Raw genomic sequence first — 16761 nt, 5'->3', positions numbered from 1 at the left:
AAGATTAAATCATATTTTAATGTTTTAAGTTTAATTAAAATATTTCATCACACTGCAAAAAGGAGGAGGAGGAGGAGAAACAACCATAGCCATTAAGTACAGACTGACAAGTGATTACATTTTAAAATAGCCACATATTTTCATTTTTAGCATTTCAAACTATATTTGTGCCAATTCTGTAGAGAGATAGTCTAGATGCCTCTAATTTCCAGGTTGTGTAGCAGAAATAGAGAAAAAAAGTTTTATATATATATCTGTAGATATCTCTACATAGATAGATACAGATAAACACACTCAGATTTGAAAAAAAAAGTATATTTTCCCACTAACTTTATAGGTCAAAAGACCTATATTATGTAGTTAATATTTTTTGTTTGTTTAAATTCATTTAAATTCAATTTACCTCCATACACAATTGAGATTCCATATCTATGGATTTATGTCTTATAGGACATAATAATGTGTAGTATTAAGCTATGTTTCTCTTTGTCATTTGTTAAAATAGTATAGTGTGTGGAGCATGGACCCAAATCTCAGCTCCACATTGTGTGAACTTGGACAAATAAAACATATTCTCTGACCTCAGCTTCCTCATCTGTACAAAGGGATAGATCAGCACCCACAGGAAAAAAACCACAACATAAATGTTAGTTATTTTTAGGTTTAAATGAACACTCCTATTATTTCATTAAAATATCTCATTGCTCTTTTTTTTAATCTGACTGAAAGAAAATGTTATCTTCTTAGCTTAGCATAATGCTTAGAGAAGGGAATGCTTTTGTTCAATGTTTGTTTACTAAATGATTTATCAGTTCTTCTGGGTGTATTTGTTCTCATCACAAAGAAAATGTCAAGAGTTGGCTTCTGAATATTAGATATTAAAATGATCACACCAGCCTTCAGGAAAGTTTGAATTAACATAAAGGTAATGTTTGAATACAATGTATGACCTTCCTACTCAGTACGACTCCAAGGCATCAACCTCATGGGCGTGATTCCACGCACACACAAATGCATATCTACACTGACACAATTCCTCTCTAAGTAAACATTAAGTCAAAATAGGAATATCCTAGCATCAGCAAAATGTAGACAAAAGTAATTTTTGTTCACAATTCAAAAGTTTAATCACCTTGATGGATAGATCACAAAGATTTGTAAACATTTCAATAAATCACCAAAGAGATCTCCAAAATGAACAAGTGTACTATATAGTAGACATAGGAATGAATTGAAATACCATTTTTTAACATTTCAGCAAGAAAAAGGCAAGATGTAATAATGAGCTCCGTAATAGACTGCGTATTCAGACAGCAAAAAATCCCTAATTGCCCTTAACTTGTATTAGCCCACTTAAGGGCCTTAATTTCTTTTCAGGTAATCAACATGTATCATAAAATCCTCAATATCCTGAAGTATGATTCAGTAACCTATCTATTTAGATAGATTCGGTAATCTATTATATATATATATATATATATATATATATATATATATATATATATATAATGGATACTGTTTAATGTTTAATTGAGAATGGAAGAAACAAATGAACAGTTAAATGTGACTTCTTTATTACTTATTAAGTGAAGTCAGTTCATGCTAATTTTGAATATAACCTCAACAATAGATTTTATAATGCTTCTATTCGTTTCAAAATGGAAGCTTTTGAGCTACTACTTGTTGTTGAATGGTTGTGACTCATATCCCAATTTAGGAAAACTTCATCACCAACAAAATATCTTTCATGAATACCTTTCTCTTTACCAACTAATAACAAAAATAAAATTTCCCCAAATGAAACTATCCTATGGGACTTTGCTCCTTAGCTATTTAGATAAAAGGTAATGTCCATACTTCGAAGGTATGGTAGGGGGAGTTTTATTTTATATAGGATCTCTAAGGAACCTACTGCAGCTGAAATTTAAAAAGTATTAGGATTAAATCTCAGATTTATATTTCGATTGTGTTATTCTGTATATACTTACCATAATAATTATAAACTTTGATTCGGAAAATAAAAACTTCAAGAATTCTTAGCTTAAAAATATGCAAGTGGAGAATTCTTATAGAGAATTTCAACTAATAAAAGTCTAAGTGATGGGCTTTTTATTCTACTAATTCTTATTTTTGTGCTAAATTTGACTCTTACTTAATGAAAGTAGTTTCAAGAATACAGTTTGACCCAAGGGATTTTAGATTTTTTTTTTTTTTTTTTTTTAAAGATTTTATTTATTTATTTGACAGAGATAGAGACAGCCAGCGAGAGAGGGAACACAAGCAGGGGGAGCGGGAGAGGAAGAAGCAGGCTCATAGCGGAGGAGCCTGATGTGGGGCTCGATCCCATAACGCTGGGATCACGCCCTGAGCCGAAGGCAGGCGCTTAACCGCTGTGCCACCCAGGCGCCCCCTAGATTTCTTTTTTTAAGTAGGCTCCACACGTAGTGCGGACCCCACTTGAACTCATGACCCAAGATCAAGACCTGAGCTGAAATCAAGAGTAGGAAGCTTAACCAACTGAGCCACCCAAGTGCCCCAAAAGATTTTGGATTTTTTTTTACAAGATTATAAGGAACTGATCAATATTTCAGGTGTCATTGATTTGGAACATGTGATAATGAAGAGAGGAATGGGTTAAAGCTGCTTTGCTACTAAGAGAAGTTTCTCAACAAATAGCATTTCAAATCAACAGTATACAGTATTCAAGTGGCTCAACTGTACACAGCAAAGAACATTCCAATATTTTTAAATATTAATCACAGAAACAGTAATATATACATTTGAGTAGATTTGACAAGGAGTTATAAAAGATTATACTTTTCGTTAGTGAAGCAAAACACAGTTGTTTGAGTAGGTTCTAAAGATTGGCACAGATTAAATAATAAATAGAAAATATACCTTATTTCTAATTTGTTGTGAGTTTCTGAGGAAGAATGTCCATCATCAGATGAATAGTGATAAATCTTACTAAATTTAAATTATGATCGTATAGTTTACTAACCATAAATATAAATGATAGTTGAAATAATTAAACAAAAATAAGATGCACAAAAATCTCTTTACAACAAAAATATAGAACTATACCACTGTGAATTAATGATCCATTAATATGTACATAGTGACAAAAATTGAAAAGAGAAAAATAAGACACTAGAAGTAATTTTTATTCTACTACATCAAATGACTAAGGAAAGAAGAAGAGATGAAAAAATGCCATTACTACTACCCAAATTTAATTCAATAAATTAAAATATAGGAAACAGACTCTTACTAATTTGATTTTTAACTGTAGAAACTGATGTCTGAATATAGAACAGATTCATAACATGCTGAAAGTATAATTCAAATTAGATCAAGTTTATTTCATTGGAAACTATTTTCAATAAATCTACTTATGAAATAATGAATTGGTTATAGGATTAATAGCAGAATATCCTTTTGACATATGCCAGAGATATTCCTGTATGCAAGTGTTTGTTTTTTTTTTTAACTTCCTAATCAATATATAATTTAACATGTCTGTAATTGTTTGATGAAGGGGGCTTCAAGTACCATACTTATTAAAAGATAAGTCTTTTAGAAACACAAATTCTGTATTCTTAAGGAAAACATGATGATATAACTTAATTTAAATGAAAATTTACATTTTTGCTTTATTCATACAACATTGTCAAAAACAGTATTGTGTGTGTGCATATTCCAATGTTATAACAACAAAACAATGAGTTAGAATGGGATTATGTGTGCATGCATCCAAAAATTACAGTATTATTGATTCAATTTTAGATTTACTATAGTTAAAAGGTAAAATTAAATAATAAAAATTTCTACAGAAACTTATTCAACCTATTTGATTTTATTTTTTTAAAGATTTTATTTATTTATTTGAGAGAGAAAGAGAGAGAGCACAGAGGAGAGTGAGAGGGAGAAGCAGACTCCCTGCTGAACAGGGAGCCCATAACCCTGACATCATGACCTGAGCCTAAGGCAGACACTTAACTGACTAAGCCACCCTAGTGCCCCTCAACTTCTTTTAAACAAGGCGCTAGTTAATTATCATTTAATAGTGTCAACAGGAGTAAAACTTCCTACATGGCACTGATTGACAATATTCTGTGTTGAGAATATTCTGTATTTTTTAATGACATTTAGTGAATAAGATGGATGGTAACATTGTGTGCCTGATGTGTTTTGTGTATTTATTTATTTATTTATTTATTTATTTATTTATTTATTTATTTATTTATAAAGATTTTATTTGTCAGAGAGACAGAAAGAGAGAGCACAAGCAGGGGGAGCGGGGAGGGGGAAAAGGAGAAACAGGCTCCCCGCTGAGCAGGCACTTGATCCCAGGACCCTGGGATCATGACCTGAGCCAAAGGCAGATGCTTAACTGACTGAGCCCTATGCAGGCATCCCGTGTTTCATATATTTATATACTCTTTAATTTTATTCTCACGAAAACCTGGAGTTAATAATCCACCATTCACTTATGTGAAAACTGAGGTGAGGAGTAGGGATATAAAGTAATTCAGCTAGTCTGAAAAGGATGTGGAAATTTTGAATAGAAAAGTAAGTTGTGGAGAATGATAGGTGGTTTGTGGCAGTGGGTAGGATGACCATACTTCTCCAGCCAGCCAGGACAATCCTGGTTTCTACCTGTTGCATGAGGGTGATTATTAATCATGCCTCTCTCACTCTCAGATGTTTTTCAGTTTGGATGACAAATTATATGGTCACTGGAGCAATGAGAAACCATGACAGGCTTTTTAGAGTGATAATGACATGATGAGGGCTATACTCTAGAAAGATTAATCTGAAAGAAATGGATACGTGGAAATGAAGAGAAGAAAGACCTGAAGCAGAGAAACTGATTAGGTGTCTACTTTCATCATCTCAGGAAATGTACTGAAAATCTGAATTAGGACAGGGAAAATGGAAAGGAAATAATTGATATTGCAAACTGAATTGAGCAGTGTTGCAAATATAAAATAAATAGGATACAGATGCTAAATGCTTATTGTGAAGGAGAGTGAGGAATTAGCAGTGATTACAAGGTTTGGATCCTGAGTAACTGGGAATATGATGCCACTAGCATGTGGAAGGCATTGTGATTGCATTCGTGGCCTAAGAGCATTTTTATTTATCTTTTTTTTTTTTTTTTTGAGAAAGCTGCTTCAATTATTATGGATTCTCTGACTTAATGTTTCCCTGTAAATTATTGCACTTCAGATACTAAGATGACAGCTTATATTTGTCTGCAGAATTTCTAGCTATATAGGTCACTTTTATGTGTACAGTTGATTTTAAAAACTATATTAACATAGAAACTCATATTCTCTAATATTTTCACAATTGATTTTTCTTCTCTTTGTCTATATTATCTTGTACAGCACGCCCTGCTCCCTTAGCACAAACAGTAATTTTTTTATAAGTTGTTATGATGTCTCTCATATTTTCCCACACAATTTACATTTGTAATGAGGTTAGAAGCCCTAGGTTACTATATCAAGTACTCAAAGTAAATGAGGCTGATATACTTTATATTACACTAAAAAATCAGGGAAATAATACTAACAGGTAAATATTAGTGATGTGCCAGGTTTATCAATAAAGTTTTAAAGTGGTTCTGAGAATAAAACATTATGTTTCTCTAAATAAAGTTATAAATATTTTATCTGGAAAATTGATACCTGAAGAATACCATGTGTCTTAGAGAACACTGATGAGGTCAGTGAAAACCTAGAGGGGGTTATGAAGGGGACTAAAGACTTTTTAATGGAATCAATTGATTGACATTATTTATTTTTATTATTTTGGAATTCTCTATATATGTGTTTCCTTTGGGTTTGTAAAGACGTATCCCTAGCTCTACTTACATTTATCAATCACAATTAGGGCTTTTTTTCATGTTTTAAATTTGCTCTTTTACTACTTTAAATGCAATGATTTTGCATTTTGTATTTTACTATTGTTTAAGTCCAATATCTGCTCTCTTTGTGAGTCTGAATCTGCAGTTTTTATACCACTCTACTGAACATAAATTGGCATACCAAAAGCTTTGCATATTAATGTATGCCAGTGAAATGGCCACCACAATCTATGTCATAAACATATTCATCACCTCCAAAAGTTTCCTCCTTCTCTAATTACTTATTTGTTTCATTCTTTGTGATAAAAATGCTTAATAAAAAATGCTTAATATAAGATTTTCTACCCTTTTAGCAAATTGAAATTATACAATTCAGTATTATTAACTATAGGCTCTACACTGTACGGTAAATCTCTAGGGCTTATTTATCTTGAATAAAGAAAACTTTGTACTTTAAGGCTTTGAATTTTAACTTATAAATGGGATAAAAAGTGATAGAAAGCAAAAGGATAGTGGATATTTTCTTGAAAAGAAGGTAAAGGGAGATGGAGGATTTTTAAAGAGAATATCAGCTAGAAAGCAAATATTTATAGCAGATTTACAGTGAGACTTGAGCAAAAAAATCCTGTAAATAATTATGAGGGAATCCTGTGTTCAAGAAAAAAGACAAATTATGTGAAGAAACAGCTTATTCAAGATGTTAAGGGGTGTCATTATTTTATTTTTTTAAAGATTTTATTTATTTATTCGACAGAGATAGAGACAGTCAGCGAGAGAGGGAACACAAGCAGGGGGGTGGGAGAGGAAGAAGCAGGCTCATAGCAGAGGAGCCTGATGTGGGGCTCGATCCCATAACGCCGGGATCACGCCCTGAGCCGAAGGCAGACGCTTAACCGTTGTGCCACCCAGGCACCCCAGGTGTCATTATTTTAGAACAACATAGCTATAAAAGGAATGGCCTGCAGTTAGATGAAATGGGTAGATGTAGTATCCAAAGAAAAGGTGTAAGTGCAGTGTTTATAAGCTAGTGTTTATATGTCTAGTCCATGCAGTGGGTAAAAATAGCTATACTACCACCACTATTATAACTACTGTTACTATTACTATCATGTACCAGGTTATGTGCTAGGCAATATACACAAGCTCTGCAATGTTCCTATATCATAGTAACATTAAGAGATAGCATCAATTTGTCCATTTTACAGATGAGGACACTGAGGTGTAGAAAGATTATACACCTTGCTGAAGTCCCATCCACTCATGGAAGTTTGGAAACTATTCTATGGCTGCAGACAATTAAGACTATGCCCCTAATGTGCACTATACTCAGAACCCACAGATTTTCTTAACCAATTCAATAGTTTAGACCTTGAATGCCAGAGATTTTCTAAAATATTAACAGTTGAATATTTCATAAATAGTTATTTGATCACATATAGCTTGATTATACTTCAAAAGGCCTGTGTTGATAAACCAATATGCAGTCTTTTATCTCCATGTCATCTCTGGATAATTAAAATTAATTATTTCCCAGCCTTCTATCAGGGCTGTATAAATATTGTATTGTAAATACATATACATATATATGTTATTTATTACAAATTTATTTATTACAACTTATATGTTGTAAATATATGTATTTGTGTATGTAAATAAATATATATATTTATAATATTTGTATTGTAAGTACATATATATGTTATAATATATATATTGTAAAGAAAACATGTATCATTTGATAATAACAAAATAATACTCTTTTAATTTTAACTTTAAAATAAAATGGATATTTTCTCACTGTATTTGTTTAAGAATGCTTAAGTTATAGACAGGTTCTTTTTTCAAAATTTCTTAACAATGAATGTTATTGGCCATTTTTCTCCTGTCTATCTTCTATGATTATTACTATGCCTTCTGATCTGTATTTTTTGTGTGGGAATCTTTAATAATTACCTAGACCTAAAAAGTTTTTTAAAAGTAGCACCTTTTAACTGAAAAGCATTTTAGGGGCACCTCGTGGTGCAGTCGGTTAAGTGTCCAACTCTTGCTTCGGGCTGAGGGTGATCTCAGGGTTGTGAGATCGAGCCTGTGTGGGGCTCTGCACTCAGTGAGGAGTTTGCTTAAGACTCTCTCTCCCTCTCCCTCTGTCCCTCCCCCCTCAAATAAATAAATGAATCTTTTAAAAAAGCATTTTAAATAATACTTTAGTAGACATTTACTAAGAAGTGAATAAACGAAACATACTTCAAAAGCTACTCAGTATGTGGCAAATACTTTCCTTTGTCTCTCCAGATGCATCATTACGTGTCTCTGCCCTAAGCTGTGCCTCTTGAACCTGAGACTTTGGTGGATTACATCAATGAGCTTTCCAGCTGAGGTCAATGAATGGGTGGTATCAAAAGGCCATCTTGAAATGGAAAAGTCCAAACAAATTTAAGGTTCTATTTCCAGTTTGAGGGGTTTCCCTGACTAGCTGCATCCCTCTAAGTGAAGTCTCACCTTCTGCTATGCAGGCATCTCCCTATCATTGCTCTTTTTCATAGATCCAGTAACAATTTCCCATCTCACCTGCCCCTTCAAGCCCATAAGTGTTTATGAGTGGATGGTGACACAGGTGGTACTATGCGTTAGGCTTCACCTATACCATTTACATTAGTTTGTCAGGACTGCCGAACAAAGTACAACATACAAGATGGCTTAAACAACAAACATGTGTTGCCTCATTGTTCCAAGGCTTGAAGCCTGAGATCCATGGGATGTTACCCGACAGAACTCAGTTCTAAACCTGGTTTTGGCTGCTTCCCACTAGAAAATCAATACTCAAGAGACAAATGATGGTGGGAAAGGAGAAGTTGCTTTATTCAGGAGGCCAGCAATCTGGGAAGATGGTGGAACAACATCCCAAACACCGTCTCCACCAGATTAGGTGAAGCAGGAAGCTTCTAAAGAGAAAGGTGAGGAAATGGTGAGGGGGTTCTGTGTAGGACGAGCTGGTGCTCAGCAGTTAATCATCTGTCAGCATGATCCGAACAGACAGGCTAGCATCAGTGACGGCTATTTTTGATGTGGTCGGCTCTGGTCCTTTGTTCCTCAAGGCCAGTGGTTTGCAAAATCTCAAGGAAAGTAGGTTAGTTCTGCTACAGGGCTAAGGTCAGCAAGCAAGGAGTGCATAGCTTGAGATAAGTTAACCCTTAAGACCAGTGGCAGTGTTGTTACAAAGGTATCCACAGGATCTGTTCCTTCTGATGCTGTGACGGATCATATTTTCCATGATTCTAATGGTTTGCTAGCAATTGCTGCCGTTACCTTGCTTGTAGATACATCACCCCTAACTCTGCCTTCATGTTTACATGGTGATTTCCTGTATGTCTCTTTTTCGGTATCCAAGTTTACTCTTTTTAAAAGGACAGCAGTCATATTGGATTAAGGACCACATAATGACCGTCTTTTAACTTGATCACCTCTCTGAAGAACCTACCTCCAAATAAGGTCACATTCTGAGATACTAGGAGTTAAGACTCTAACATCTCTTTTTAGAGAATACATTTCAATCCAAAACATTGTTGGCTCAGCCTTGTAAACAATCCCCATATTAAGCTCTCTTCAAACTACCCAATTTGAGAGTTCCACCTGATTTCCCGACTGACAGAGTTCTTAGCAGAAGAACATTAATAGCTACTCTCCAGTGTATGATATCTCATGTATTGAAGTATAATGATTGCCTGTTTTCAGATCAGGAATGTCAAAAGAGTCTATTATTTCTTTCCTATGTGCAAATGCATGTTTAGAACACAGTCATTTCAGTTACAGATACCCATGTATAAAAAATCAAGATTTATTCCCCTTGGTTTGAAATAAAATTGCTTTAGCAAATTTTACAAATTGCCATAACAAAATCATGGAATTTTTGAAGCAGACAAAAAATATGTTTTTAAGCCATGCTTCTATATATTTTTGTAAGTCAAAGATAAATAACTTCCATTTTTCAATTTTTTGCCTAATCATATACTCTTTGACTAATGTGAGGCATCTGTATGATATCAGTCTTAAAAATTCTCATACCTTTCTCATCAAATATTATGGAGACATTTGCTACAAAACACTAAAACAGATAACTGATCAATTAGCAAACATTAAGCAACTGCTGCGTTTTGTATAGTACAGTACTAGCAGTACTAATATTACTAGCGCTATTAGTAGTCAAACAAATGTGAGGGGTGGGGATGCCAGGAGCTAGAATGGAACATTTTTCCTGCATGATGAAAAATTGTTCCAGTTGAAGGAAAAATGGGATCACTTTTTCATAGAGTAGGAGTGGTGATGATACTGACAGAAATGTGTATGGAATAGAAATGGCAATGGTATCATTCTAATGTAAAAAAAAAAAAAGAAGGCAAAACAAAATGAGTCTGCTAAATGATTAGATACTCTTTTCCATTATCTTTTAGTAGTAAGGCGATTTGGGGTTATATATATGAATAATATACAATTATTCTTCCAAGACATTCCGTATCTTTAAAATAAATGCTAAATTGGGGGTGCCTGGGTGGCTCAGTCAGTTAAGTGTCTGCCTTCTGCTCAGGTCATGATCTCAGGGTCCTGGGATCAAGCCCAGCATTGGGCTCCCTGCTCAGCAGGGAGCCTGCTTATCTCTCCCTTTGCCCTCCCCCATCTCATACTCTCTCTCTCAAATAAGTAAATAAAATCTTAAAAAAAATAAATGCTAAATTGATTTTTAATGTATATTTGGGAAAATAAAAAAGAAGAATGAGGAAAAGAGTAAATAGCTTTCAGTTTTATTTTGCCAAGATCCTTAATGCTACTCATCTGTATCTGGAATCCTGACAAAAGGAGGGTTGTATGCATCCTAAATATTTACAGTGATCGTAGGAATGTCCTAATTCTTAGAAGATGCCAGGCATTATTCTGCCATTTCCTCTGCACACTTGTTTAAATGTCATGCTTCTGGAAAACAGGAAAATGAACATGTGTAAAAGCAGAGGGGAAATACTCCAGATAACAAGGCTGCATAGGAAGCAATGAGGGTCAGGAGTTCATGGAAATCATGGTTAAATCAGGAGAGACAGAGAAAACTGCACCCTTGCAGAAAAAGAGAAATATAACTTGAACGTTATGAATAAAAAGAGAAAAGAAATGAAAATAAGAAAAATGGAAAAGAAGAGAATTTATACATTAGCTTGAGAAAAATTCAATGGGAAGAATGAATTTCAGTGAATGAACTGGGTGTAAGGTGAGGATAATGATATTAAACCTGGGGAGCATGACATTTTATTGTCTAGTAACTCGAATCAGGAGTTGCTCTGATCTTATAATTGAGGTTGGCTGCATGTATGCCATGGAAGGGAGGAGCATAATTAATGAGAGAAACATTTACTAATTTAGGCAATGATCAGTCAGTAATCATAGAGATCACTATAAACTAGGCAATGAACCTAGATCTTAGTGGACATTCTCTCTAGCCAGCTGTGTCCTTTCCTTCATTGTCTCTCTAAGTCCTCATATACAGAACCATTGGTATTATATCTACTGGCCTCTATTTAGGAATTAGTTTTCTCAAAGGTAGAGAATAAACCAATGAGGTTCCTCCATTTATGAGGTTAAAAATTACTGTGATCCTGGGGCGCCTGGGTGGCTCAGTTGGTTAAGCGACTGCCTTAAGCTCAGGTCATGAACCCAGGGTCCTGGGATTGAGCCCTGCATCTGGCTCCCTGCTCAGCTGGGAGCCTGCTTCTCCCTCTCCCTTTGCCTGCTGCTCCCCTGCTTGTGCTCACATGCTCTCTCTCTGTGTCAAATAAATAAATAAAATCTTTAAAAAGATTACTATGATTGTCAAATCTATATGCTGGTGATTCATTATTAATAAATATATACATACACACACACACACAATCTATAAATAGGCTCTGGGAAATCTCTGATACAACAGAAGGACCTATAAACCTTTGAAATCAAATCAATCTTAAGCCCCCCTGCCCCTTTTCTCACCCATGGAAACAAAACAGAACAAAACAAAGTAACAAGCATTGATCCAGCTGGTAAACCTGTACTTCTGCCTCAGAGAGACAACTTGTAACTCAATATGGAGGGTGGAAAAATCACATTTTGGATCAAGACAGACTTAGATATGAATCCCAATTTTAATCCTTTCTAGATACAATACATTATTATTATTATTATTATTATTATTATTATTATTATTATTTTCTTTTTGAGTATAGTTGACACACAATGTTACATTAGTCTCAGGTGTACAGCATAGTGATTCAACAAGTTTACACATTGTGCTTTGCTCACCACAGTGTAGCTACCATCTGTCTCCTTACATCACTATTAAAATATCTTTAACTATATTCCATATTTGGTGTCTTTTATTCCTGTGACCTATTCATACCATAACTGGAAACTGTATCTTTCACTCCTCTCCACCTATTTTGCCCAACCACTTCCTCTCCAGCAGCCATCAGTTTGCTCTCTGTATTTATAGTTCTGATTCTGCTTTTTGCTTGTTTTTTCATTTGTTTGTTTTGGTGGTGGTTTTAGATTACACTTATGAGTGAAATCATATGGTATTTGTCTTTCTCAGTCTGACTTCTTTCACTTAGCATAATACCCTCTAGGCCCATCCATGTTGTCTCAAATGGTACAATCTCATCCTTTTTTATGGTGGCATAATATTCCTGTGTGTGGGTTGTGGGGGTGGGGTGTGGAGGTGGGGGTGTGTGTACATGCTACATCTTTTTAAAAAAATATTTTATTTATTTGTCAGAGAGAGAAAGAGGGAGAGCGCACACAAGCAGGGGGAGCTGCAGGCAGAGGGGGAGGGAGAAGCAGGATCCCCGCTGAGCAAGGAGTCTGACTTGGAACTCGATCCCAGGACCCTGGGATCATGACCTGAGCTGAAGGAAGATGCTTAACCAACTGAGCCACCCAGGTGTCCCCATGCCACATCTTTCTTATTCATTTATCTATTGATGGACACAGGTTACTTCCATATCTTGGTGATTGTAAATAATGCTGCAATAATCATAGGGGTACCTATGTCTTTTCAGGTTAGTGTTTTCATTTCCTTTGGGTAAATACCCAAGAGTGGAATTGTTGGATCATCTGATAGTACTATTTTTTAATTTTCTGAGAAACCCTCAAACTGTTTTCCACAGTGGCTCTACCAATTGACATTCCCATCGATTGTATATGAGGGTTCCTTTTTCTTTAACGTAATAGTTTTCTCTCCTTAGATAGGGATAAATTTGAGGATGAACTTTTTAAAATTATGGGTAAAAGATATAACAAAAAATTTACCATCGTAAGTATTTTTAAATGTACAGTTCAGCAGTGTTAACTATATTCACATGGTTGTATGACAGATCTCTAAAACATTTTCATTGGAAAACTGAAACTCTAAACTCATTTGACAGTACGTCCCCATTTCCCCATCATCCAGACCACTGGCAACAACCATTCTACATTGTGTTTCTAAAGTCTGACTACTTTGGATACCTCACATAGGTGGAATCATCTTGTGTTTGTTTCTGTGTGACTAGCTTAGTTCACTTAGCATACTTTCCTCAAGGTTCATCCATGAAGTAACATGTGACAGGATTTCCTTCAATTTTAAGGCTGAAAATATTCCCTGTATGTATATACCACATTTTTTAATCCATGAATTCATTGATATTTGAGTTGCTTCTATTTCTTGATTATTGTGAATAATCTTGCAGTGAACATCCATGATAAGTACCTCTTAAAGATCTTGTTTTCAATTATGTTGGGTATATACCTCAATGTGGAATTGCTAAATGATATGGTGATTCCATTTTTAATTTGTTGAAGGACCTCAGTTGTTTTCCAGAGCAACCATTCCATTTTATATTCCCACTGACAGTGTACAAGGGCTCCAGCAAGGGACTCAATTTTTTTTACATCCTTGCAAACACTTCTTTTCTGGGTTTTATTTTTATTTGTGTTGGTATTTTTGGTAGTGGCTATCTTAACAGGTGTGATGTGATGTCTCATTGTAGTATGTATTACATTTCTGTAATGGTTAATGATGTTGAACATCTTTTCATGTGTTTGTTGTCCATATGAATATCTTTTTGGAGAAATATCTATTCAAATCCTTTGCCCATTTTTTAATAGAGTTGTTTTGTTTTTTGTTGTTGAACAGTAGGAGTTACTTACACCTTCTAGATATTGAGCCCTCATCAGATACATGATTTTCAGATACTGTCTCTCATTTTATAAATCTTTTCATTCAGTTGATTATTTTCTTTCTTATGTATAAGTTTTAAGTTTGATGTACTTTCATTTGTCAATTTTTGCTTTTGTTGTCTGTGGTTTTTTTTTTTTTATCATTTTCAATAAATCATTGCCAACTCCAATGCCACGAAGCTTTTCCCTTATGTTTTCTCCTAGGAGATTTTGTAGACTTACATTGAGGTTTTTAATCCACTTTCATTTAACTTTTATATATGGTATAAAATAAGAGTCTAACTTAACTTTTCTTTTTTTTTTTTTGTTTTTTTGTTTTGTTTTGTTTTTTTGCTTGAGGATATCCAGTTTCCTTGTTTTTCTTGTTTTCTCAATACTGTTTGTTGAAGGGACTGCCCTTTTCCAATGTGTGATCTTTGAACCCTTGTTGATGATCATTTGACCATTCAGGTAGAGTTTATTTCTGGGCTTTCTATGGCGTTCCATTGATCTATAGAGTCTGTCTTTGTGCAAGTACCACCTTGTTTTGATTATTATAGCTTTGTAATATGTTTTGAAATCAGGGTCTGTGAGGCCTCCAACTTTGTTCTTCTTTTTCAAGATTGTTTTGGCTATTCCGTGTCCTTTGAAATTCTGTATTAATCTTGGGATTTTTTTCTATTTCTGAAAGAAAAATTCCATTGGGATTTTGATAAGGATTGTACTGAATCTATAGATCTTCTTGGGTAGTAGAGGCATCTTAACAAAATTAGGTCTCCAATTTACATAGGATATATTTTATTTATTTTTATATCTTTTAACATCTTTCATCAATTGTTCATAGTTTTCACTACACAAATCTTTTGCCTCCTTGGTTACATTTATTCTTAAATATTTTATTGTTTTTGGTGATATTGCAAATGGGTTGTTTCATAATTTCTTCTCAGATTATTTATTGTTATTATATAGAAACACAGATTGTTTTTGCATATTGATTTTGTATCCTGCAACTTTTCTGTATTTATCTCTTAGTTCTAAGAATTCATGTGTGGGGGATATAGGATTTTACACGTATAAGATTATATCATTTGCAAATGGAGATATTTTTACTTTTTCTTTCCAATTTGGATGCTTTTTATTTCTTTTCTTGACTAATTGTTCTGACTAGAACTCTCAGTACTATGTTAAATGAAAGTGGCAAGATTGGGCATCTTCACCTTGTTCTTGATCTTAAAGAAGAATTTTCAGTCTTTAACCATTGAGTATGGTATTACCTATGAACTTTTCACGTATGGCCTTTATTACACTGCTATAGTTTTCATCTATCCCTAGTTTCAGGAGAGTTTTTATTACAAAAGAGTGTTGAATTTTGTCAAATGTTTTTCTTACATCAGTTAGGATGACAAGATGATTTTTGTCCTTTATTCTGTTAATATGGTATACTACATTAGTTGATTTTTATATGTTAACCCATCCTCATATTCCAGGAATAAATCCTACTTAGTCATGATGTATAACCCTTCATTGTACTATTGGTGTATTTTTTTCTTATAGCCACATCTCACCTGAAATATGGCAACAGCCTTCTAACAGTTTTCTCTGTATGCAGTTATGTTCTCTTAAAGACAAGTCTTCACTTAACCATCAGAGAATTATTTTAAGATGTTAACCAAATTTCCCTTCCCAAAACCTTTCAATGACTTCCCATCAATATCAATACCAAGGGACGCCTGGGTGGCTCAGTCAATTAAGTGTCTGCCTTCAGCTTAGGTCATGATCCCAGGGCCCTGGGATTGAGTCCCACATCAGGCTCTGTGCTCAGCGGGGAGTCTGCTTCTCCCTTTGCCCCTCCCCCGGACTTCTTCACTGTCTCTCTCAAATAAATAAATAAAATCTTAAAAAAAAATCAGAACCAAATATAATAATAATGGGTCACAAGCCTCTACATAGTTGGCCCACCTGCCTCTCTGAGCTTAATCCAATCCTGCCATACTAGCTTTCCTTAGCACTTTTTTTTTGTCCTTGTTATTCCTTCTACATGGAAAACTTCCTCCAAATATTTGTAGGACTCTTTTATTCCTCTTTACTAAGATTCAAATATTTATTTTATTTGGAAGGCTACTTTGGACATTCTATCTGAAGTGTATCATCTACTTCCCTTTATGCTTATATCAACTATTTTTCACAATTCTTATAACTATAGCATATTATATTATATTATATTATATTATAATAAAAGGATTTTTAGATTGTTTCTCTCCTAATATAAAACAAACTTCCTAAAATGAGTATTCTCTTTTTTCTTTCGTCATTGCTGCATCCCTAGTGCCTACTATAGCACCTGACCCAAAGAGATTTTCAAAATATATTTCTGTAAAACTTAGAGTAACAAATCAAATAATAAAATCCCTCCTTTACATTTCATATCAAACTATTTCTCTAAAATCCACAGTTTCCTTATTTTAGTTTCACTTGTATGACAATGAGTCAATCTAATTCATGTGTATATTTGAGCTTGCTATAACTGTAAATGTAACTTAGAAGCAAACTAAAATATTTTCTTTCATATTTGGAAATAGATTTGAAACATGGTTGGAGTTGAATTGCTATCCAGTCATCTGTCTTTGTCAAAGTATGTTATTAAAATGTTAAGGTTGGAGCAAATGTAACGAACATTTGTT

This window comes from Ursus americanus, chromosome 13 (genome assembly GCF_024610735.1).
Source record: "Ursus americanus isolate L20-20 chromosome 13, mUrsAme1.1.p, whole genome shotgun sequence".
NCBI lineage: Eukaryota > Metazoa > Chordata > Mammalia > Carnivora > Ursidae > Ursus > Ursus americanus.
The sequence above is the reverse complement of the archived record's forward strand: the minus strand, read 5'-3'. Positions refer to the sequence as shown.